The 24,146-nt window shown below is 42.4% G+C and overlaps 1 protein-coding gene across 10 annotated transcripts in view; it reads right to left on the reverse strand.

The window, feature by feature from the left end:
- SYNE2 (spectrin repeat containing nuclear envelope protein 2) overlaps positions 1-12,017 on the reverse strand; it is a 342,816-nt gene extending 330,799 nt beyond the window's left edge. For 7 of the 10 annotated variants that reach the window (XM_086709567.1, XM_086709569.1, XM_086709568.1 and 4 more), the window contains exon 1: positions 11,795-12,011. The gene's annotated coding sequence lies outside the window, so the exon portion shown is untranslated. Of the gene's footprint in view, positions 1-11,582; positions 11,680-11,763 lie in introns of those variants that run through there. The other 3 variants (XM_086709562.1, XM_086709563.1, XM_086709564.1) reach the window with 3 other exon arrangements.
- Positions 12,018-24,146: the final 12,129 nt, after the last annotated feature.

Raw genomic sequence — 24,146 nt, forward strand, 5'->3', positions numbered from 1 at the left:
GCGAGCGAGCGAGCACGGGGAGGGGGAGGGACAAAGAGAGAAGGGGACAGAGAATCCAAAACGGGGCTCCAGGCTCCGAGCTGTCAGCACAGAGCCCTACGAGGGGCTCTAACTGGTGAACCACGAGATCATGACCCGAGCCGAAGTCAGACCTTAACAAGACTGAGCCATGCAGACGCCCCAATACCTTTTCAAAAAAAGCAACAGAATTGCTAAAAATGAATAGTGAGAATTTTTAATTTAAATACACTAAAAATCTGCCTAGAGATCTACAAACTTTCTTCTGATACCTCCCTCCCCCAAAACATGCCTTTCAAATTAAAGGTTCCCCTTCAAGCAAAATATTTCAATTTTGGCAGTATGTGGGTTTGTATTCTTTCTTACTCTTCTGGAATATTATCTATAAGTATCATGTATATGTTGCTATCATGATAATGAAGGTTTATAAAATATTCAGATAGAATGTACTCACTAATGGGGTGCCTGGGTGGCTCAGTCAGTTAAGCGTCAACTCTTGAATTCGGCTCAGTTCATGATCCCAGAGTCGTGAGGTCGAGCCCAGTGTCAGGCTCTAAGCTGAGAGTGGAGCCTGTTTAAGACTCTCTCTCTCTCTCTCTCTCTCTCTCTCTCTCTCAAATTAAAAAAAAAAAAAGAATGTATTCACTGATATAGCCAGTATATTTATTTTTAGTAAATTTTGATAGGAATCTATGTACATGTCTCCACACAACTGTTCTGTTTTACCTTTTGTGTAAGTGAACTCCAGATAAACTGGATCTATAATTTAATGTGTAACCATGAAATGCCTATTTGTGATTCAGTTTCATATTTCTCTCTAGCATCTTAACAGCTCAAATAATTTAAAATCTAATTACTTACGGATGAAATAATATATGTGGAATTTACTTCAAAATAATCCAGCATGGGGGGGGGGGGTAGGTGAAGGTACATACAGGTAGGACCACATTGGCAGGATTTAATAATTACTGATATTGAGTACTATTGACACAGGAGTTCATTTCACTATGATCTCTGCCAGTTAACGGGGCACCTGGGTGGTTCAGTTAGTATAGCACCCGACTCTTGATTTCCACACAGGTCACAATCTCACAGTTTGTGGGTTCGAGCTCCATGCTGACAGCACAGAGCCTGCTTGGGATTGTCCCTCTGACCCTCCCCCCCACGTGCTCTCAGTCTCTCTCTTTCTCAAAATAAATAAATATTTTAAAACTAAATAAATAAAAATAAAATCCAATTTACTACTGCTCGTGTCAGACATAACTTCACAATTTTGAGTTTCTGTTTTACCCACATAGCAATTAATGTTTTACATGACACTTCATCAGTGCCAACACTCCTTTTATTATTTTTTTTTCAATGTTTATTTATTTTTGAGAGACATAGCATGACGCGGGGCTCGAACTCACGAACCGTGAGGTCATGACCTGAGCTGAAGTCAGACGCTTAACTGACTGAGCCACCCGGGCGCCCCTACCCAACGCTGTGAGGCGTTGGGGCTCCTGGGTGGCTCAGCTGAGTGTCTGACTCTTGGTTTCTGCTCGGGTCATGATCTTGCAGTTTTGTGGGTTTGAACCCCGCACTGGGCTGCGGAGCCTGCTTGGGACTCTCTCTCCCTCTCGCTCTGCCCCTTCCCGATTCACGTTGTCTCTTCCTCTCTCAAATAAACTCTTATGAAAGAAACAAACACACAAACGGTGGGGCAATAAATGCCTTGGACATCCCTGGCTACAAAACTCTCAGATGTGGCTTAGCCTTGGAAACCGTCAACTCACATTGGCGAACATGACACTACGTAGGAAAGCAATGGTGCCCACTGGGAAATACGTGGAGACACATACAACCCCGTATACCCAAAGCACTTCACAATGGCTCCTAATCTAAATGATATGGGAGAAAACCCTTAATTAGCAGTGAGCTAACTTTAGTAAGGAAGGACTTGGTATTTTATGGACTGATATTCCGTGGCACAAGTGCTGTTCTTTGTAGGCTGGCTGTCATCTATAAGGAGGCAAAGACGTGAGGAAACATAATGAGGAATCATTGACACCAATACCGTACTTCATAATGAATAATGGATACAAGAGGGGAAACCGAGTAATAAAAACACACATTGGAACTAAGGTGATGCACTTCATAAATTGTTAGAGCATAAGGGGGGGTGGGCAGGGAAGGACAATGGAGTAAATATCACATTTCTAAATCATACTCCTAGAATTTTGGAGCTGTGAAAAAAATCTCAGAGATCATCTAATCCTCTATGCCAGTGGTTCACAAACTTGAGAGCGTACATCAGAATCCCTTGGATGGCTTGTTAAACAAAGACTGCCGCCGCCCCCCATCCCCGCCCCCTCAAGGTTTCCAATTCAGTAGAATGGATGCTGCTGGTCCCCAGAACACAATCAGGCAAGCACTGTGTTAAGCTCACTCCCATTGCCCTGTTTGTGTCTCCTTTGCAGGGTCACCAGTTACCACACTGGATTCCATGCTCCTCTGCGTGTGGGCCTTGCCCCTATTGGACAATTGCCTTTCTAAGAGCAAGGGACATAAATTTTCAGAAATGTTCCAGAGCCCAGATTCAATAAATATTTACAAGATAAATTAACTTGTTGAGTGAATGGAGTTTTCCCACTCATTTAGAGTCAAGTGTTTGCCAGTGTGTTAATATTCAGAATAGGGACACATTTGCATACCCGGATAGACAGAAGCTACTCAGTGACGACCAACAGCAAACACTGGCGATACTCAAAGCAAGACCAAAAGTCAGCTGGAACCAGAGCAACAAGTAGATGGCAAATTCTAGAGAGATCCAAGAGCTGCATCTCGGACTAGAGTTTTCTTTTTTTCTTTTTAGTTTATTTATTTACTTTGAGAGGAGGGGTGGGGGAGCAGAGAGAGGAAGAAAGAGAGAACCCTAAGCAGGCTCCATGCTGCCAGCACAGGACTCAATCTCAGGAACTGAGAGGTCATGACCTAAGCCAAAATCAAGAGTCAGACGCTTAACTGACTGAGCCACCCAGGCATCCCTCAGACTGGAGTTTTCAATCCAATATGGACTCTGACAAGCAGAAACTTGAGGTTCACTTTTGTCAAATGCGTTACTTTGACCTGAGGAGCTATAACCGAGTACTTTTCATCTCACACGCCATCCAAAGAAAGGAATGCTTCCAAACTCATGTTTTGAAGTTTCTCAGAGCCTGGAAAATATCAGCACAGGTGGACTGATTCCTTTTCCCCATCCACCTTCTTCCTCCTAATATTTCCCAGAGGAAAGAAAAGAAGCACAACACGCTCTGCAGTGCCTGTCTGGAGAGTTCTCCAAGTCCGGGTGTTCTGAATGTTCTAATACCCTCCAGTTTCCTGAAGTATCTTTGCATCATAGCAATGATCTGCTCCATGGCAAGTCAGCAGATTTAGTGTAAGAAAACGAACTATGCTGGGGCGTCTAAGCAATTCAGTCGGTTAAGCGCTGACTTCGGCTAAGGTCATGATCTCACGGTTCACAAGTTTGAGCCCCACATCGGGCTCCGTGCCGACAGCTCAGAGCCTGAAGCCTGTTTCAGATTCTATGTTTCCATCTCTCTCTGCCCCTCCCCTGCTCACGTTCTGTCTCTCTCTCTCAAAAATACATAAACATTAAAAAATAATTTTTTTTAATTTTTTTAATGTTTATTTTTGGGACAGAGAGAGACAGAGCATGAGCAGGGGAGAGGCAGAGAGAGAGGGAGACATAGAATCCGAAGCAGGCTCCAAGCTGTGAGCACAGAGCCCAATGTGGGGCTTGAACCCACACACTGTGAGATCATGACCTGAGCTGAAGTCAGACGCTTAACCGACTGAGCAACCCAGGTGCCCCTAAAAAAAAAAATTTTTTTTAAAGAAAATGAACTCTGTTCTGATTTCTGAATTTCACTACTTCTTTAAATATATGACAATAACACAAAGGTCAAGAGGAGAGTAATGGAAATATACTATTACAAACAGGGTTTTTCATCCATACACGAGATGGGATGATAACACTTGAAGGTAAACTGTGTAAGTTAAAGGTGTATACTAGGGGCGCCTGGGTGGCTCAGTCGGTTAAGCGTCCGACTTCAGCTCAGGTCACGATCTCACAGTCCGTGAGTTTGAGCCCTGCATCAGGCTCTGGGCTGATGGCTCAGGGCCTGGAGCCTGCTTCCGATTCTGTGTCTCCCTCTCTCTCTGCCCCTCCCCAGTTCATGCTCTGTCTCTCTCTGTCCCAAAAATAAATAAACGTTAAAAAAAAAAAAGTGTATACTATAAACCCTAAAGCAGCCACTAAAGTAACAAAATAGAGAATGATAGCTAATAAGCCAAAAAAGGATATCTTTACTATATACAAAAATTTTCTATCCTTTACTATATACAAAAATAGTAAAAAAAGAAAAAAAAAAAAAAAACAAAGACCAAAAAGGAGAAAAAAGGAATAAAGAACAGATGAAAAAAGCAGAAAACATATAGGAAGGTTCTAGATCTAAACCTAACCATATTCATAATCACTTAAAATATAAATGGTCTAAACAACCCAATTAACAGACAGAGTTCATCACACTGGATAAAAAAGTAACACTCTTCAAGGCAGTGAAGCATAACTCTCCACTCTTTAAGCATGAGCTGCACATAGTGACTCCCTTACCAAAAAGTACGTACAGAAGGGGGAGAAAAAAAGTGACTTTACAGGGGAGAACCCTGACAAATAGTACCTCAGCCAGGTGATCAAGGTTAACCTGAACAGGGATAAGTCCTGTTTATATTCCTCTGACATGGTGCAATTAGAATACACACTCTGTTCAAGTGCACATGAGACATTTACTTAAAGAAATTATATTCTGGGCTATAAAATAATTCTCCATAAACGTAAAAGGATTTGAGCCACACAAAGTACGGCTCTTTGACAACAATGGAATTGAATTAGAAATCAGCAGCAGAAAGATCTCTGGAAAATCCACAAATATTTGGAAACCAAGCAATATACTGCTGGGTAACTCAGGGTCCGAGAACATAACAACAACAACAACAACAACAAAGTTTTAAAGTATTTTGAACTGAATAAAAATAGAATCACACCGTATCGAAATTTGTGAGATGTCACTAAAACAGTACCCGGGAGGAAATGTACAGCACTAAACATCTATACAGCAAAAGAAAAACAGTCACAAAATCAGTGACCTAAAGAAACTAGAATAAGAAGAGCAAATTACACCCAAAGGAAGCAGAAGAAAGGCAATAACAAGGATCAGAATGAAAAGTCAATTAAATAGAAAACAGAAAAACAAAAGAGAATATCAATAAAACCAATAGCTGGTTCATCGAAAAGGTCAATTAAAGTGACAGACTTCTAAACCTTGGCGCTACTGACGTTTTGTCGCAATGGTTTTTTGTTTAGAGGATCTCTCCTGTTCACCGTAGGTTCCTGAACAGCATCCCTGGTCTTGACCCACTAGATGCCAACAGCAAATGCCGCCCACCCCCCAACCCCTAACACACACAAGACATCGCCGCCATACATTACCTGTCTCTAGAAATCGCCAAGGGTTCCCAGCAGCAGTAGGGTAAACTTCAGCCCACATTTCCCTCTGTAAAAAATATTAACTCAAAGTAAACTGACCTAAATGTAAAATGAAAAGTTTATAGGTTTACATTCTTTGATAGAGCTTTCCTAAGAGTTTTATAACTCTTAGAAAAAAATCTTTGTCACCTTGAGTTAGGCAAAAATTTCTCAAGGTACCATATCAAAAGTACAGTTCATAAAAGAATAAATTGATAAATTGGACTTCATTACAATTTAAAACTTCTGATCTTCAAAGATACTGTTAAGAGAACATAAGACGAGGAATAGACTGAAAGTAACTCTTGCAAATAACGTATCTGATAAAGAACTTGTTTCTAGAAAATATAAAGAATCCGTGGGGGGACACCTGGGTGGCTCAGTTGGTTAAGCATCTGGCTTCAGCCCAGATCTGATCTCCAGGTTCATGAGTTCAAGCCCTACATCAGGTTCTCTGCTGTCAGCATGGAGCCTGTGTCAGATCCTTTGTCACCCTCTCTCTCTCTCAAAAATAATTTGTAAAAAATTAAAAAAAAAAAAAAAAAAAAAAGTGGGGCTCCTGAGCAGCTCGGTTGGTTAAGTTTCTGACTTCCAGTCAGGTCGTAATCTCACGGTTTGGTTCGTGAGTTCAAGCCCTGCATTGGGCTCTGTGCTAACAGCTCAGAGCCTGGAGCCTACTTCAGATCCTGTGTCTTCCTCTTTCTCTCTGCCCCTCCCCTGCCTTGCTTGTGTGCACGCTCTCTCTCTCTTTCTTAAAAATAAATAAGTATATATATGTATACATATATAAAGAATTCTCAAAACTCAATAATAAGGAAACAACCAACCCAATAAAAAAAATGGGCAAAAAATATACACAGAAACCTCAGTAATGAAGATATATGGGTGGGAAATAAGCATATCATTAGTCATCAGGGAAATGCAAATTTAAACCACACTGAGAATACCACTACATCTCTAGTAGAAGTCTATGAAAAGCCTGACCATACCAAGTGTTGGCAAGGATGTAGAAGTCTCGCACACAACTTTGGGAATGTACAATGGTATAACCACTCCAAAACATAGATTTACCATGTGATCCAGCCATTCCACTCCTAAACACTTACCTTGGGGAAATAAAAGCAGATGCCTACACAAGACTGTATAATGTTCACAGTAGCTTTATTTTTAATAGTCAAAAACTGGAAGAAAAAAAAAAAAGCCAAATGCCAATCAATGGGTATATGGACGAACGAACTGGGGCATATCCATACAGTGGAATACCATTCGGCAACAAAAAGGAATGACTCATTGATACACGCAATATGGGGGAATCTCAAAATAATTATGCTAAGTGAAAGAAGCCAGACAAAAAAGAGACCCTGCTATATGATCCCATTTACGTAAAATTCTAAAAATACCAACTAATCCATAGAGTCAGAAAGCTATCTTTGGCTGTCTGGGGTAGGAGAATGCAGGTGTAGGGAGGGGCTGAAAGGAGAGATGGTTTCATAAATCTACACAGAAGTTAAAAACATGGCGAATTTCACACTCTAAACGTGTGGCTTACCATGTGTCAATTATACTCACCAGAGCCAGTGTAAGAATTATCACACTAGGGGTGCCTGAGTGGCTCAGTCAGCTAAGCATCCGGCTGTCAGTTTCAGCTCAGGTCATGATCTCACGGTTTTGTGAGTTCGAGCCCCGAGTCAGGCTCTGCGCTCACAGTGCGGAGCCTGCTTGGGATTCTCTCTCTCTCCCTCTATCTCTACCCCTCCCCCACTCACACTGTCTCTGTCTCTCTGAAAATAAATAAATAAACTTAAACTAAAAAAAAAAAAAAGAATTATCACACTAAACCACAAAGTGCAGACAGTGTAAGATAACCACCAAAAAAGAGCATAACCTGCAATTCAGTGAAGAATTACAGGCTTTAAACCTAAGGGATTCTACACTATTCCAGACCCACTCCTTTACTTGGTAAAAGTAGGAAAGGGGGGTGTATGACACAGGTCATTGGTCGATGTGAAAGCAAGGATAAAAAGTGAACGCACAGTGAAACCCTGAACAACAGGCTGTCGCATTTAACATTAACGTGATTTCTTAATTAAGATGTAGCCAATGGGAAATAGTTCATAATAAGCAAAAAAAGGAAAAATGCTTTAGGGTTTCCAGTTTGGCCTGTTCCACGCCCGGGAAGAACAGGTGCCTTCCTCCCACCACAGTCCCGAAGAACACATCTTTTCCAGCACTGTCACGTATATATTGCCACGGCTCGTCCATCGAGACAGGGCCTCTGTCTTTTGATGTTGGCATTATGGTCAAATGTAAGTGTTTTGAGGTCAGAGAGCCTGGTTTCCTATCCTAGGCTCTGCCATTCACCTACCAGGTAACCTCAGAAGGTTACCTGATGCCCAGTTTTAGAGCCTATAAGCCGGGGCTCATAGGCTATATGAGGATTCAATGGGAATTTATCCACACCTTGGCCTACAAGGAAGGCCCTGCTCCATCCTTCCCCTGATTACCGCCGTTGTCTTCACTTAGTCCTTTCCCACCAGCTGACAGTGTTCAGGCCCAACCAGCTTCTCCCAGTTCCAACAAATCCACACGCCACCCAGCTCACTCCTGACCCAATGCTATTTCCACTGCTGATCTTCTTCCAAGTCTCTATCCTCCCCACCATCTCCCGCCCCAACAACATGGCCGGCGCCTTCTCATCAAAGACACAGCTTAACTGTCAGCTCCACAAAGAAGCCGTCTCACTAGTAACACAGAAGCCCCTGGTCTCGGTCTCAGCATCCCATGGTCTCCTTCCTTCTATTCAATGTTCACTCAACAAATAGTTCCCAAGGCCCTACCGCATGCCAGGCACCGTTCCAGGGTCTGAGGCTACAACAGTGGCCACAACAGCATGGATGGAGTGCAATCCAGTGGGGGAAGACGGACCATTCACAAGTGAGTGAAAAACAGAGTATGTTAGTTCCACCGTCATAAGGGCAACAGAGAGCTCTGTGCTGTCAGCTTGGGGCCTGGAGCCTGCTTTGGATTCTGGGCGTCTCTCTCCATCTCTGCCCCTCCCCTGCTCACATTCTGTCTCTCTCCCTCAAAACTTAAAAAATAAATAAGTGCCATGGAGAAAAATAAATTGTGAACAGGGGAAAAGGAACGGGGGTTGCAAGAGGGGCTGTGATTTTAAATCTGGGGTTTTGCCAAGGCTCACTGAGAACACAATTTTTTTTTTTAAGTTTCTTGATTTTGAGAGAGAGCGCATGCATGGGAGGGGCAGAGAGAGAGAGAGAGAGAGAGAGAGAGAGAATCTCAAGCAGGCCCGTGCTGTCAGCGCAGAGCCCTGACATGAACCCACGTGTCATGAACTGTGAGATCATGTCCTGAGCTGAAATCAAGAGTTGGCCGCTCAACCCACTGAGCCACCCAGGTGCCCTTCTGAAAACACAATAATGAGGAAAGAAGTGAAGGCGGTCAGGGAGGGAGCCAGACAGAAATGAGGGCTGGGCCGGGGGCATTCCAGGCAGAGGCAACAGCAAGTCCAAAGGTAACCTCAAACAGCAAGGAAACTGGTTTGGCTGCAGAAGTATGAGCAAGAAGAAGTACAGCAAAAAGGTGTAGGACTGGGGAAGGAGGAGGACCAGACGTGGGTAAGCTCTGGGCCCGCAGTCAGGTCTGCCTTCCACTCAGGGATGGGAAACCACTGAAGGGCTTTCAACAGGGAAGTGTGCGATCTGATGGACATTTTAAAATCTGCAATTAGTTTGCTAATGTTTTTCACGTTCTGTGGATCTTCCCCAGATCTTCCCCGCTGCTGGCAGGAACCACAGCAGTCCCCGTGCTGTTAACTCCGGCACCTACCACAATACACTGTAGGCACTCAATAAATATGTATTAGGTGAATGAGGTAATCTATGCAAAGCATTTACTGGTACAGAATAAGCACTCCATAAATGGTAACTATTTTTGTTTGCAACTCCAGATTTCAGCACAGTGGCCGACATATGGTAAAAGCTTATTTGAGTAAATGAATAATTTCATGAAGTTATTAAAAATCTATATTAAAAACATATGATGAGTAATGACAAATTAATCAATTGCTTTTCACCCTGTTCCTTACTTATCAAGGCATGGCTGATTCTATTTTTGAGCTTTACTTTAAATTGTTAAGCTACCATAGGGGCACCTGGGTGGCTCAGTGGGTTAAGCATCTGACTTCGGTTCAGGTCATGATCTCATGGTCTGTGGGTTCAAGGCCCGGGTCAGGCTCTGTGCTAACAGATCAGAGCCTGAAGCCTGCTTCGGATTCTGGGTCCCCCTCTCTCTCTGCCCCTCCCCCACTCATACTCTGTCTCTTTCTCAAAAATAAACATTAAAAATAAATAAACTGTTAAACTACTGAGGGCACTACCTAGAATAATCCCATTGTGACTCAGTTCTCTAAACATACTGCAGTATCCCGCAAACACAATCAGCACCAATGCACTGAAATGTCTGTAAAATTTCTAATTGGGTGAACTTACTCACATGATCTTTTTTTTTTTTTTTTTTTTTAGTAATCTTAATGTACAAGGTTAAGCTGACCCAAACTGGTTTGATTTTTATTTTTACTGAATTCAAATAAGGCTCAGTGAACTGAAACAGGTGAACAAAGAACTAAGAATTTCCACTTTTTATTTATTTTGACATCTCCAGAGTCTTTATCACCAAAAAAAAAAAAAAAACTTAATGAGGATTACACCTGCTCCCTTCTCCCTCGTGGTGCTTTGGGGCAGGGGGCCATAATGGCGGGGCTAAGACCGTTTAGTAATTATCTCGGGAAAAGCCTCTGGAAGTCTCAACAGTTTTCCAGAAATAAAACTAAAGAAGGAGTCATGCATTCAGGTACAAAAACACGCCAAATATTCCATCTCATAAAAGGTGAACACCCTCTCCTGGCGATATTTACAAGGTCTCAATGGCAGGGACCCAGAGCGGCAAAGGGCCAGGTATGGTTCAGATGTTTAATTGTAACCCCCAACCCTAAACGCGGCCGAACTCATCCTAGCACAACCATATAATATCTGCAAGGAGGACTTCGGAGCTATGGAAACTTTCAAAACAGCAGATGAAAGTTGCTTGAAATCAAACGAACTTCTAAAAAGAAAGAGATGCAGAAGTATAGAGCGGCTACAAAGAAGCCTCTCGGTTTGGCTCTGACTTGCTGGTGCTTGTACACAATCGTGCCTGCTAGCATCCAGCTCAGACGCTCCCTTCCATTAGGGGAGGGGAAAATAATAACTTTCGGAAATAACAAGCGTCCACAAAGGCAAATGTTACACGGGACTTCTCAAGCTCCATCTAATAAGGTGGCTCACGTAGTTTCGAGCAGCACCGATTCCACACAACTCTCCCCGCCCCCTGCTTTTTTTTTTTTTTTTTTAACATTAGGAAAATAACCTAAGGGGGAAAAGGTGCTACCGTCAGACCCTCAAGGCAATTTCAGACAACAAAGACCCCAAACAATCAAAATGGAATTATAATCCGAGCAGTCCGAGCGGCCCCTGGCGCGGGGGCGCTTGGCTGCCGCGCCCGCCGCGGTTCCTGGAGCGCAGGGGCTGGCGGGTCCCCGCGCCCTCTCCAGCCCGGGTGCGCCCCGGCCCGCGGGTTCTCGGGGACTCGGGGCGAGCCTCGCGCCGCCCACGATTTGGCAATCTGTGAGCCGCTGCTCTCCACGTTCTATCTCACGCGGGGTTCAAAATCTTTCCCGCCCAGGCTTGACGCGAGGAAAGAAAACAATCAGTGGATCCCGAGCGCTGGGGCCTGGGCCGGGAGGGGGCGGCAGGGGGGATCAGGGCCGAGCCCCTAGCGCAGCCCCTTTCTGAGCCGGGCGGACCGGCGGGCTGGGGCCCGGAGGTGACACAAAGAAGCCGGAGAGACAAACGCCACCCGCTGGCGCTCGCTCCAATCCCCGGAGCGCCCCGCCCGCTGACAAGTTTGCGGCGCCCTCCACGCACCCCGCTCTCCCCACCTGGGCAAAGTTTCCGGTGGCCTGGCTCGGACCCCGACATCGGGTCGGTTCTCGTGCCTGCTGTCCCCCGCACTCTGCTCGGGGACCTTTCCCTCCCTCGCCCCCGCCCCTTCCCCTCCCTCCCGCTCTCCCTCCCTCCCGCTCTCCCTCCCCGCCACAGCCCGCTCTCTCCGGGGCGCACCGGGGTGCTGGGGGCCCGCGGCCGCGCTCACCCGCCGCTGGCCTGGCGAGGGGCGAGGGCGCGGGCTGGGGCGGGCCCGGGTCGGCGCCCTGCTTGCCTTGCTCCCTCGATCGCGCCTTTTACTCGTCCTCCCGTCCGCTTTTTCGGTCCAGAAGGCTCGGGGCTCAGCAGAGCGCGCTCCGCTCCTTGGCGCTCGGAAAGCTGAAAACCACGCCCCGCGCCTTCCCCGCCCGCCGCCTGCCGCTGAGTCCCGCGCTCGCCGCTCCGCGGCCAGTGTGGAGCTAGCCCGAGAGCACCGGAGGCGGGGCCGCCCGCCTCCCACCTCGCAGGCCCCGCGGCCGCCGTGGCCTGGCAACTTTCTTCCCAGGTTTTGGGACGTCAGAGAGGGGGGCGGGGAGATGCTAACTCAGAAAGCAGGTTAACGACCGGGGGTAGAAAGAATGTCACAAACTCCCAAAAAAGCGTTTCTGCCGGATTTCATCTAGGAACTTCTCTAACCTTCCTGGACTCCTGGTTCTTTGAGTAAGAGAGCAGATGTGCAAATTAGCTACCAAACCTTGATCGAGTCATCTAACCTTTCTGGACCCTTTGTAAAATAAGGATTTGAGATTAGATGACCTTTACCATCTGGGTCAGTATTTCTAATAGCGTGGTCTAGACTTCAGGATCACCTGGAAGGTAGGGAAGGCCCTTGTTAAAATACAGAAGGCCTGCACAAGAACGGCCTCAGTCTTTTTTTTTTTTTTTTTTAAGTTTATTTATTTATTGAGAGAGAGAGAGGGAGAGAGAGACAGTGCAAGTGGGGGAAGGGCAGAGAGAGAAGGAGACAGAGAATCCCAAGCAGGCTCTGAGCTGACAGCATGGAGCCCTTATGGGGCTCTAATTCCAGAACCATGAGATCATGACCTGAGCAGAAATAAAAAATGAGGTGCTTACCCAGCTGAGCCACCCAGGCACCCCCAAGAACCACCTCAATCTTAAGATACTATATACATCTTCCAGATCTGAAATTCACTGGAAGCTAAATCCTTGGGAATCCATCCTGCAGATGCCAGTTTGATATCCCAGCAAATTACTCAATGCCTTTGGACTCGGGATGATGTCAGTTGACTCCCACTTACCCCCTGTATTGCTGCTGCAGCATTGCTAAGGCAGTCAAAATCCTAAATGAATGGTATTGTATCAACTCACTATTATTATGTAAAGAAGGGACTTTAAAATATTTCTCTAGTGTGTTTGTATTGCAATCAAATCACCTTCTTATAAATCCAAGCTCACCTATGTTGTATGGCTACAAAATCTTGCCTGGATTACCTAGTTAAATATGGTGCTTGTGATCCAAACCAAATGGTAAGGAGCAGACATTAGAGTTTTCATAATGCATGCAGTTAACACATGTTAATGAAAAAATAATCATTGTAAATTTTACCCACAACTAGGAACAATTATTTCAAAAACTTGTACCTCTATGAGTACCAGCATGATTCAGTTATTTGAAAAGCACATTTTACTGATGGTCAATGGCTCAACTCAACAAAACAGCACAGTATCAGTCTATGTGTCATTCCTTGAATTCCAAGATGATCATTCTGATAGTATCGCTTCTCTTCTTAGACTACCTAGGTTTACATTATTTAGTACTAATGGCTTGGATCTCAACAAAGGTCTATAAAGTAAGAAGATCCTTCTGGTCCTAGGGTGTCTTTTCATAGAACCGTTTTGCCTGATACAATACATACAAATCCAAGAGCCAATTTGGGGAAAGTTTGGGCTCTCGGGTGTATGGAGCTGCTCTAACAAAGCATTGTCTGTTATTTTCCTTTTCTGTTCTATTCATGCTATTCATTTCCATTTTACATCGGTTGCTTCCTTTAGAGTAAATGCTGCGAAATCATCATGGCAACAGTCTCTAGAGAAAATATTATGAATCATTTCTTAATTATTGTTCCCTTGTAGGCATCTATGCCACTAGTCCGCAAAATGAAAGGACTATTGTTCCGTATTGTGTCTAGTGCGCTCAAGAGAGTCCAGAATAAAGTGTCTCAAAATGTTTTCAGATGTCCCCAATTAGAGTCTTGTAATGATCTATGGTGTCTCCTAGACATGTCAGTTTGGATATAAAAGTAGTACCTACTTTCCAAACCAGCAAATTCGACCGATGGCAGGAGTACTGAAACAGATCCTCCACACTTTGAAATGAAAATAAAATGTAATGCTAAGCCAAACAGAGGCACACCCGGTTCTTTTGAAACACAACACTGAGCATGGGAACGGATGGCTCATGTGCTTCCAATCTCTGACTGTCAGGGTAAGGTTGCCATGAACCCAGCCCCGCCCACATTCTCCCATGCACCAAAAAACAGAGAGAGTACAACAACACAGTATGATGTCATGTTATGCCTCTCAGCTATTATTTACAACCAGCCTCTGTATTTATAGCAAAAGATCCCATTGGGCCCCACAGCCCACCTGAGGGACTTTGTCAGCTCCAGTTGTGCTAAAAACACACAAGTTTTGCAAATTGATCCAACTGAAAGCACATCCGTGGCTTGGTACACAAGCATGCTGTGGCATATGGTGAGTACTACCGAAGCAGACATTCAATACGGAATCGCACATGGCACTGAGCGGGACAAATAACATGGTCTGAGGCATTCAAGCAGGCTGGACATCCTCATGCCATTAAAGGAATTCAATTGACCACTCTTTGGGTGCCTGGGTGTTTCAGTTGCTTTAGCATCTGACTTCAGCTCAGGTCACGATCTCACAGTTCGTGAGCTTGAGCCCCGCATCGGGTGTGCACGAACCCCTCACAGAGTGAACACAAGCCCCGCTTCTCTCTCTCTCTCTCTCTCTCTCTCTCTCTCTCTCTCTCTCTCTCTGCCCCTCACTCACTTGCGCCCTCTCTAAATAAATAAATAAATTCTTCTAAAAAAACAATTGACCACTCTTTTTAAATTTTTTTTTTTTATTTTTAACATGAAATTTATTGTCAAATTGCTTTCCATACAACACCCAGTGCTCATCCCAACAGGTGCCCTCCTCCATGCCCATCACCTCTTTTCCCCTCCTTCCCGCCCCCCCATGACCACTCTTAAATTAAGCCGCAACTTCTCTCTGTCAAAGCATGGATTGCTCAGAACTAGAATCGTTGTTTACATTCCTGTATCCCACACTAGACTTGCCCAGATCCTCGTCTTGGCATCCACAGAGCCTAAATAAGAATGGCAACGGATTTTATACCAGGAGCAAATCCTAGTCTTGAATTTGGGTGCTGTATTGAGAAGGATTGTAGCGCTTCATCTAAATTTAGCAAGAAAGGATACAAATTGAATAGTAACTAAGTCTCTGCCAGGGGCACAGAAGGAGGAGGAATTGACACTAGTATCATATATTTATCAACCCTGATGATAATAGAAAATAATAATGTTAAATGATTGGCCAGATGGATAAGTGAGTTTAAAGAACAACACAAAGTATCTTTAGCTGAAGGGGAGGCTATTATGTTACTTAATCTGAGGCAGGATGAGACCATCTTATTACTTACTTCTATTTTTTTTTTAATGTTTATTTTTGAGAAAGCACAAGTGGGGAAGGGGCAGAGAGAAGGGGACAGAGGATCAGAAGCAGGCTTTGCACTGACAGCAGTGAGCCCGATGTCAGGCTCAAACTCGTGAGCCGCAAGATTATGACCTGAGTGGAAGTCAGAGGCTCAACCCACTGAGCCACCCAGGCACCTTGCTACCAACCCACTGAGCCACCCAGGCGCCCAGCTACTTGCTTCTATTTTATGCCGGGATGCCTGGGTGGTGGCTCAGTGGGTTAAGCATCTGACTTGAATTGGGCTCAGGTCAGGATCTCCCAGTTCCTGAGATAGGGACCCACATTGGGCTCTGTGCTGATGGTGAGGAGCCTGTTTGGGGTTCTCTCTCAAAATAAATAAATAAACTTTAAACAACAACAACAACAACAACACCAAAGTTAGTATAAATACAAAAGGAGATTGGCTTAGAGCTAAACACTCCCTGTTAGGATGCTAGGTCTGCTGATCTCAAGGGACAATCTTTCACCACAATATTTTTTACCATATTGGGAGCAGTTGTTTAAGCCCGGGATGAAAATAGCTGGCCAGGAAAATGGCTCTGTTCCTCTTTGTCCAAAAGTCCAATCACACCCTGTAAAGGTCTGAGCTCTTATCTCATTCTGCTCTTGTTTCCTGCCAAACCTGGAAAAGTAACAGGAATAAACGTTGGCTAATTGCTCCCTTGACCAAAATGATCTCTCTGGCCATTGTCCTGATTCGAGTAGAAAGTTGGGTCCAGCAACCTGTCATGCTCTGCCAATTTATGTAGTAGATGGTCTCCTAAAATACTGAGCCAATCAGTCAAGTTTCTGCCAGTTGAATCAGAGAGGCCAACATTCTAGAGTTGGAAGAAAAACTAAAACGAGTATGTCACGATTCAGGTCAAACATATATGTAAAATGCTAAGCATGGAGGCTGGCAGGCAGTAAGCACTCAACAAATAATAGCTGTTACTGCAATACTTTTAGTCAGCAACAGTGGGTATTATTTCAAAAGCACTTTTATTGCACTGGTAAATTATAGTATTGAATTAAAGAAATATCCCATAGCACACCTTATTTTACACAGAAGACAGACAGGCTAGAGAAAATATTTGCCTAATGGCATAAAACTAGTACTGGCAGTCCCTGGATGAGAATTTAGAGAAGTTTTTAGCAGAAATAAATGTATCATTTAGAAGAATCCTGTTGTATATGTCTTGTTGTTTGTTTTACTCTCAAACGCAAATCACTGAATTAACCATACTATTCAACTTACAATACAAAACAATAAAGGGGCACCTGGGTGGCTCAGTCAGAGGAGTGTCCAACTCTTAATTTTGGCTCAGGTCATGATCTCTCAGTTCCTGAGATCGAGCCCTACTTCTGGCTCTGTGCCAACAGCACAGAGCCTTCTTGGGATTCTCTCTCCCTCTCTCTCTAAAGCTCTGCCACTCATGTGCATTCTCTCTCTCAAAATAAATAAACAAACTTAAAAAAATAACAATAAAAATAAGAGACATCAACATCTCTCTAAAGCCAATGCAGGTCTAAAGGATCATTTTAGAGGTACAAAAAATCTAAACAACATAAAAAGTAGATCTCATGGATATATTCACATGTATAACTCAAAAATAGAGTATCCTTTCTTCCTGAGCACATATGGACTCAGTCATGAAAACTGACTTTGTACTGTGTTACTCCTCAATGATAGAATAAACTATGAATAATGCAAATAGTATTTTAATTAAATAATAATAGTAATAAACACTATAATAAAACTAAAAGTTAATAACAAAATCAGAAAACAAACAATCCTTTTCACCTAGAAAGTTTAAAGTGTGCTATTAAATGAGTATTGGATGAGATGAAATCTAGTATACAAAGTGAAGTCATAATTTCTAAAAACTAACAAATAATGGAAATAATATATATCTACATAAAAATATAATCTATAAAAAATCAGTGATTGGGGAAAACATGTAGCCTTCAAGTATTTATACAACAAAAATAAAAGAATGACTATAAATGAATTCTATTTCTAATTCAAAAAGCTAAACCATAGTCAACTCATCTTCAACAAAGCAGGAAAGAATATCCAATAGAAAAAAGACAGTCTCTTCAACAAATGGTGTTGGGAAAACTGGACAGCAACATACAAAAAAATAAAATTGGACCACTTTCTTACACCATATACAAAAATAAACTGAAAATGGATGAAAGACCTAAATGTGAGACAGAAAACAATCAAAGTCCTGGAGGAGAACATAGGCAGTAGCCTTTTTTTTTTTTTTTTTAAATTTTTTTTTCCACGTTTATTCATTTTTGGGACAGAGAGAGACAGAGCATGAACGGGGGAGGGGCAGAGAGAGAGGGAGACACAGAATCGGAAACAGGCTCCAGGCTCCGAGCCATCAGCCCAGAGCCTGACGCGGGGCTCGAACTCACGGAGCGCGAGATCGTGACCTGGCTGAAGTCGGACGCTTAACCGACTGCGCCACCCAGGCGCCCCGGCAGTAGCCTTTTTGACCTCGGCCGCAGCAACTTCTTACTAGACATGTCGCCAGAGGCAAGGGAAACAAAGGCAAAAATAAACTATTGGGACTTCATCAAAATAAAAAGCTTCTGCACAGCAAAGGAAACAGTCAACAAAACTAAAAGGCAGTCTATGTAATGGGAGACGATATTTTCAAATGACATATCTGATAAAGGGTTAGCAACCAAAATCTATAAAGAATTTAGCAAACTCAACACCCAAAAAACAAATAATCCAGTGACGAAATGGGCAAAAGCCATGAATAGATGCTTCTCCAAAGAAGACATCTATTTGGCTAAGACACATGACAAGATGCTCAACATCACTCATCATCAGGGAAATACAAATTAAAACCACAATGAGCTATTACCTCACACCTGTCAGAATGGCTAAAATTAACAACACAGGAAACATCAGGTGTTAGCAAGGATTCGGAGATAAGGGGAACCCTCTTACATTGTTGGTGGGAATGCAAACTGGTGCAGCCACTCTGGAAAACAGTATGGAGCTTCCTCAGAAAGTTAAAAATAGAACTACCCTATGATCCAGCAATTGCACTACTAGGTATCTACCCAAAGGATACAAAAATACAGGTTCGCAAGGGTACATGCACCCTGATGTTTATAGCAGCATTATCAACAATAGCCAAGCTATGGAGAGGGCCCAAATATCCATCGACTGATGAATGAATAAAGGAAATGTGGTATATATATCATATATACATATATATAATATATATGTATATATTATGGATTATTACTCAGCCTTCAAAAGAACAAAATCTTGCCATTTGCAATGATGTGGATGGAGCTAGAGTGTATCATGCTAAATGAAATGAGTCAGTCAGAGAAAGACAAATACCACATGATTTCACTCACATGTGGAATTTAAGAAACAAAACAGATAAACATATGGGGGGGGAGGTAAGAGAGAGGGAAACAAACCATGAGAGACTCTTAAAAATAGAGAACTAACGGTTAATGGAGGGAGGAAGTGGGGGTGGTAGGTTAGATGGGTGATTGGTATTAAGGAGGGCACCTGTTATGATGAGCACAACGTATTGTATGTAATTAGTGAATCACTGAATTCTCCTGAAACCAATAGTGCACTGTATATTAACTAACTAGAACTTAAATTAAAATTTGGGGGAAAAAGAGCTAAACTAAAGAAAAGCAGAAGGAATAAAATAAAGATAAAAACAGAAATCAATGAAGTTGAATACATAAAACCAATAAAACTAATAAATAAAATAAATCTGCTGACTTTTGAAGAAAAAAAAGATTTCAATGACAGACCACTAAGGAACCTAATCCAGAAAAAAAAGGAAAAAAGCATAAACATTCAAAATAAGAAATGATGAGAGCTGGCCATTGAAATAGAAAGTGACATGGCATTATGTAATTATTTTCATAGTATTATGAAAATACATTTGAAAACCTAGACTACAAAATGCCCAAATTATTCCCACTAAATATAGAAAGTCTTGAAAAACCAATTTTATTAGAAGAAATAAAGATATCCAAGAACAATCCATACAAAAAAACTATCAGGCCAAATGATTTCACAAAGAAATTCTTCTAAATCCTCAAAGATCTGATACCTAGATGATACACACATTGTTTCAGAGCATTTCAAAAGAAGAAAGCCTTCCAAATTGGTTTTATTTTTGAAGCCAGTATAACATCATTTCAAAATATGACAAATATTGCACAACTCTCATTGACAGATATGGATATAAAAAATTCTAAATCAAATATTAGAATCGGAATCCAAAAGCATATCTAAAAAAATTACGCAGGGCGCCTGGTGAGCCCCACATCAGGCTCCACACTGACAGTGCAGAGCATGCTTGGGGTTCTCTCCCTCCCTCTCTCTCCATGCCTCCTTCCTTTTGTCTCCCTCCCTCACTCTTTTTTCTCTCTCAAAATAAATAAATAAACATTTTCAAAAATTATGCAATCCTACTGCTTAGTATTTACTCAAATGAGCTGAAAACTTCTATCCATACATAAACCTGTATGGATGTTTGTAGCAGTTGTATTCATAATGGCCAAAACTTGGAAGCAACTAATATATCCTTCAGTAGATGATAAATAAATTGTGGTTCATCCAGGCAATGGAATATCATTCAGTGCTAAAAAGAAATGAGCTATCAAGCCATGAAAAGGCACAGAAGAAACTTAAATGCATGTTACTAAGTGAAAGAAGCTTATCTGAAAACACTACACACTGTATGACTCCAAAAATATGACACTCTAAAAAAGGCAGAACTGTGGGGACAATACAATGGTCAGTGGTTTCCAGGGAGTCGGGGGAAAGAAGGATGAATAAGTGGGCCACAAATGACTTTTAGGGCAGCAAAACTATTCTGCATGATAATATAATGGTGGATACATGTCATTACACAATTGTCCAAACCCGTAGAATATACAACACCAAGAGCAAACCCTAATGTAAACTATAGACTTTGAGTGAAAATGATTTCTCAATATAGGTTCATCAGTTATAACAAATGTACTACCCTGATGGAGGATGTTGATAGAGGGAGAGGCTTTGTGTGTAGAGGGCAGGAGGTATATGGAAACTCTCTGTACCTTCTTCTTAATTTTTGTGTAAACCTAAAACTGCTAAAAAAAAAAAAAAAAGTCTAATAAAACTTTAAAAAACAAAACAGCAGGGGTGCCTGGGTGGCTCAGTCGGGTAAACATCCCACTTCGGCTCAGGTCATGATCTCATAGTTCATGAGTTCGAGCCTCATGTTGGGCTCTGTGCCAGCAGCTCAGAGCCTGGACCCTGCTTCAGATTCTTTGTCTCCCTCTCTCTCTGCCCCTTCTCACTGGTGCTGTCTCTCTCTCACTCTGTGTCTCTCAAAAATAAACATTAAAAAATAATAATAATAAATAAATAAACAAACAAACAAACAACAAACAGCAACAACAACAAAAAATCTTTATGACCAAGATGGATTTATTCTGAGAATATAAGGATGGTTTCACACTAAGAACACCATTAATATAATTTACCCAGTGATATAATATATACAAGGAGGAAATGATAAGATTAGTTCCATAGTGCTGAAAAGATCTTTGACACAAGTCAATATCTATTTCTGTTTTTTTGTTTGTTGGTTTGTCCGGTTGGTTTGTTTGTTTTTAAGTAGGCTCCACATCCAGTGTGGAGCCCAACATGGGTCTTGAACTCACAACCATGAGATCAAGACCTGAACTGAGATCAAGAGTCGGCTGCTAAACCGACTGAACCACCCAGGTACTCCTCTATTTCTGTTTTTAAAAATTCAATAAAATAGAAATTGATAGATATTTCATAACGTAATAAAATATACCTCAGCATCTTACTTACAGGGAAACATTAGTGGCATTCCTACCAAGGTCAGGAACAAAGCAAGAATGCTCACTATCTCCACGGTACTTTTTTTTTTTTTTTTTTAATTTTTTTTTTTTTCCAAGCGTTTTTTATTTATTTTTGGGACAGAGAGAGACAGAGCATGAACGGGGGAGGGGCAGAGAGAGAGGGAGACACAGAATCGGAAACAGGCTCCAGGCTCTGAGCCATCAGCCCAGAGCCCGACGCAGGGCTCGAACTCACGGACCGCGAGATCGTGACCTGGCCGAAGTCGGATGCTTAACCGACTGCGCCACCCAGGCGCCCCACTTTTTTTTTTTTTTTTTTTTTAAGTAAGCTTCACATCCAGTGCAGAGCCTAACACAAGGCTTGAATTCATGACTCTGAGATCAAGACCTGAGCTGAGATCATGAGTCAGATACTTAACCCACCTACCTAACTGAGCCACCCAGGCACCCCAATAACTTATTATTTTAATGGAGATTAGCCAATGTAATAAGACAAAACAATTCAATTTAAAGGCATAAAGTTGAAAATAAGTGAAATTACATTGCTGATGTTATGAAAATACACTTAGAAAACTCCAAAAATAAATACTAAAGCTAACACAGACACTAAAGAATTTAGTAACATTGCTAGGTTTAAAATTAACATACAGGGATGCCTGGGTGGCTCAGTCAGTTAAGCCTCTGACTTCGGCTCAGGTCATGATCTCATAGTGAGTTTAAGCCCCCCTCCATCGGGCTCTGTGCTGACAGCTCAGAGCCTGGAGTCTGTTTCAGATTCTGTGTCTCCTTCTCTCTCTGCCCCTCCCCTGCTTGCACTCTGTCTCAATCTCTCTCTCTCTCTCTCTCAAAAAAAAGCATTAAAAATAATAATAAAAGTAAATTAAATTAACATACAAAAACAACACCCTTCATATATATCAAACAATAAAAGATTTAATGTAAAACTAAATCATGTTTACAAAAGCAACAAAAAATAAAACACTTAAAGGTAAATTTAACAAGAAACATGCAAATTTATATGAAAAAAATCTTTAAATACTCTTCAAAGACACAATACTTGCCTTGAACAAATGAAAAACAAAGGATTTCATGCTCTTGGATAAAGGAAATAAAATTAAAAAGATGTCAATTTTATTCAGAATTAACATATAAATGTAAGGCAATCCCATAATGGTACTCACATGATTTTTTTTTCCCTCTGGAGTTAAGTAAGTTGATAAGCAAAGTCAAAAGACTGCCAAATTGGGAAGAGGTATTGCTATTTAATTGGCAAAGGGCTAATTACCATAATGTATGTTTAAAAATGAGTAGAGGGGCGCCTGGGTGGCGCAGTCGGTTAAGCGTCTGACTTCAGCCAGGTCACAATCTCGCGGTCCGTGAGTTCGAGCCCTGCGTCGGACTCTGGGGTGATGGCTCAGAGCCTGGAGCCTGCTTCTGATTCTGTGTCTCCCTCTGTCTCTGCCCCTCCCCTGTTCATGCTCTGTCTCTCTCTGTCCCAAAAATAAATAAAAACGTTGAAAAAAAATTAAAAAAAAAATGAGTAGAATCATCAAAATCCAATAGAAAAAATGGGAAAAAGACATGAACAGGCAATTCACAGAAAAAGATATATAAATAGATATAGAAGATAAATAAACAGGGGTGCCTGGGTGGCTCAGTCAGTTGAACATCCAACTTCAGCTCAGATCATGATCTCATGGTTCGTGGGTTCAAGTCCCACATTGGGCTCTTTGCTGACAGCTCAGAGCCTGGAGCCTGCTTGAAGTTCTGTGTCCCCCCCCCCTCCCCTGCTCACACTGTCTCTCTCTCTCTCTCTCTCTCTCTCTCTCAAAAATAAATAAAACATGAATATATAAATAGATATATAAACAGATCTCAAACATATCTATCTCAACTTCATAAAAGAAATCCAAATTAAAACTACACTGAAATCTCATCTAATACCTATTAGTCTGGCAAAAAATTTAAAGGTCTGACAATGCACTCTGTTCATGTGGCTCTGTGGAAAAACACTCTCATATGTTGTTGCTGAATGCAAAATTGTTCAATGCCATATAGAGAAAAAAATTGGCAATATCTAGCAAAGCTACATATAATCCCACTAAGAATTTGCCTTGAGGACATAGTTGCAGAAAAACAAAACAAAATATGCACAAGGTTTTCCACTGCAGCACTGTTTGTTCCCCTGCCAGATGATTTCTCTTGGGTTTTGACAATGGGAGACCAAGATAGGAAGGCAGAAGGGGAGAAGACACTTGCTTCCTGCTTCTAGTTCCAGTCAGATCCCTCCAGCAGCATGAAGACAGCTATACCTCTAGCCTCTGCTGCTGTTGGCACTCACTGTGTCAATTGCTTGGCACCTTCCTCCCAGGAGTTCCACTACCAATCTCAGAATGCTCCTCCAAACATCTGAGGGCTAGCTGTGATGCACCTGAGCACCAGGCCAATGGTGCCCACCAGAAATTACAGGTGGGCCAGTGGTTGCAGGCAACAAAGCACAGCCTGTGGGAGCCCTTCCTCCAAGTCCCTAGATTCTATACATGCTAGCTCTTCCATTTTGTTCCCTAGCCCTAGGAGTCTGGTCTTCTTCCTACAGCTATTAATTAAAGAAGGCCTAAATAGGTGGAAGGATATATCTTATTCATGTAATGGCAATGAACAAACTACACTTGGCAGAGACATCATCAAAATTGGGGTCTCTGAAGGATCCCAGAAAGCAAAACCAGTATCCAGGTTAAACTGCTTACTTTGGTGCTGTTACTTGAAAGAGAAAAATGTCTATATTTTTTAAGCCCTCTATTTTGGGTTCTTTTTTCCATAACAAGCTTAGCCTTACCCACACTAAGATACTGGATTAAAGATTTAGATGTAGGGGCACCTGGGTGGCCCAGTTGTTTGAGCAACTGACTCTTGAT

Source organism: Puma concolor, chromosome B3, assembly GCF_028749965.1.
Source record: "Puma concolor isolate L17-30 chromosome B3, mPumCon1.1.hap2, whole genome shotgun sequence".
NCBI lineage: Eukaryota > Metazoa > Chordata > Mammalia > Carnivora > Felidae > Puma > Puma concolor.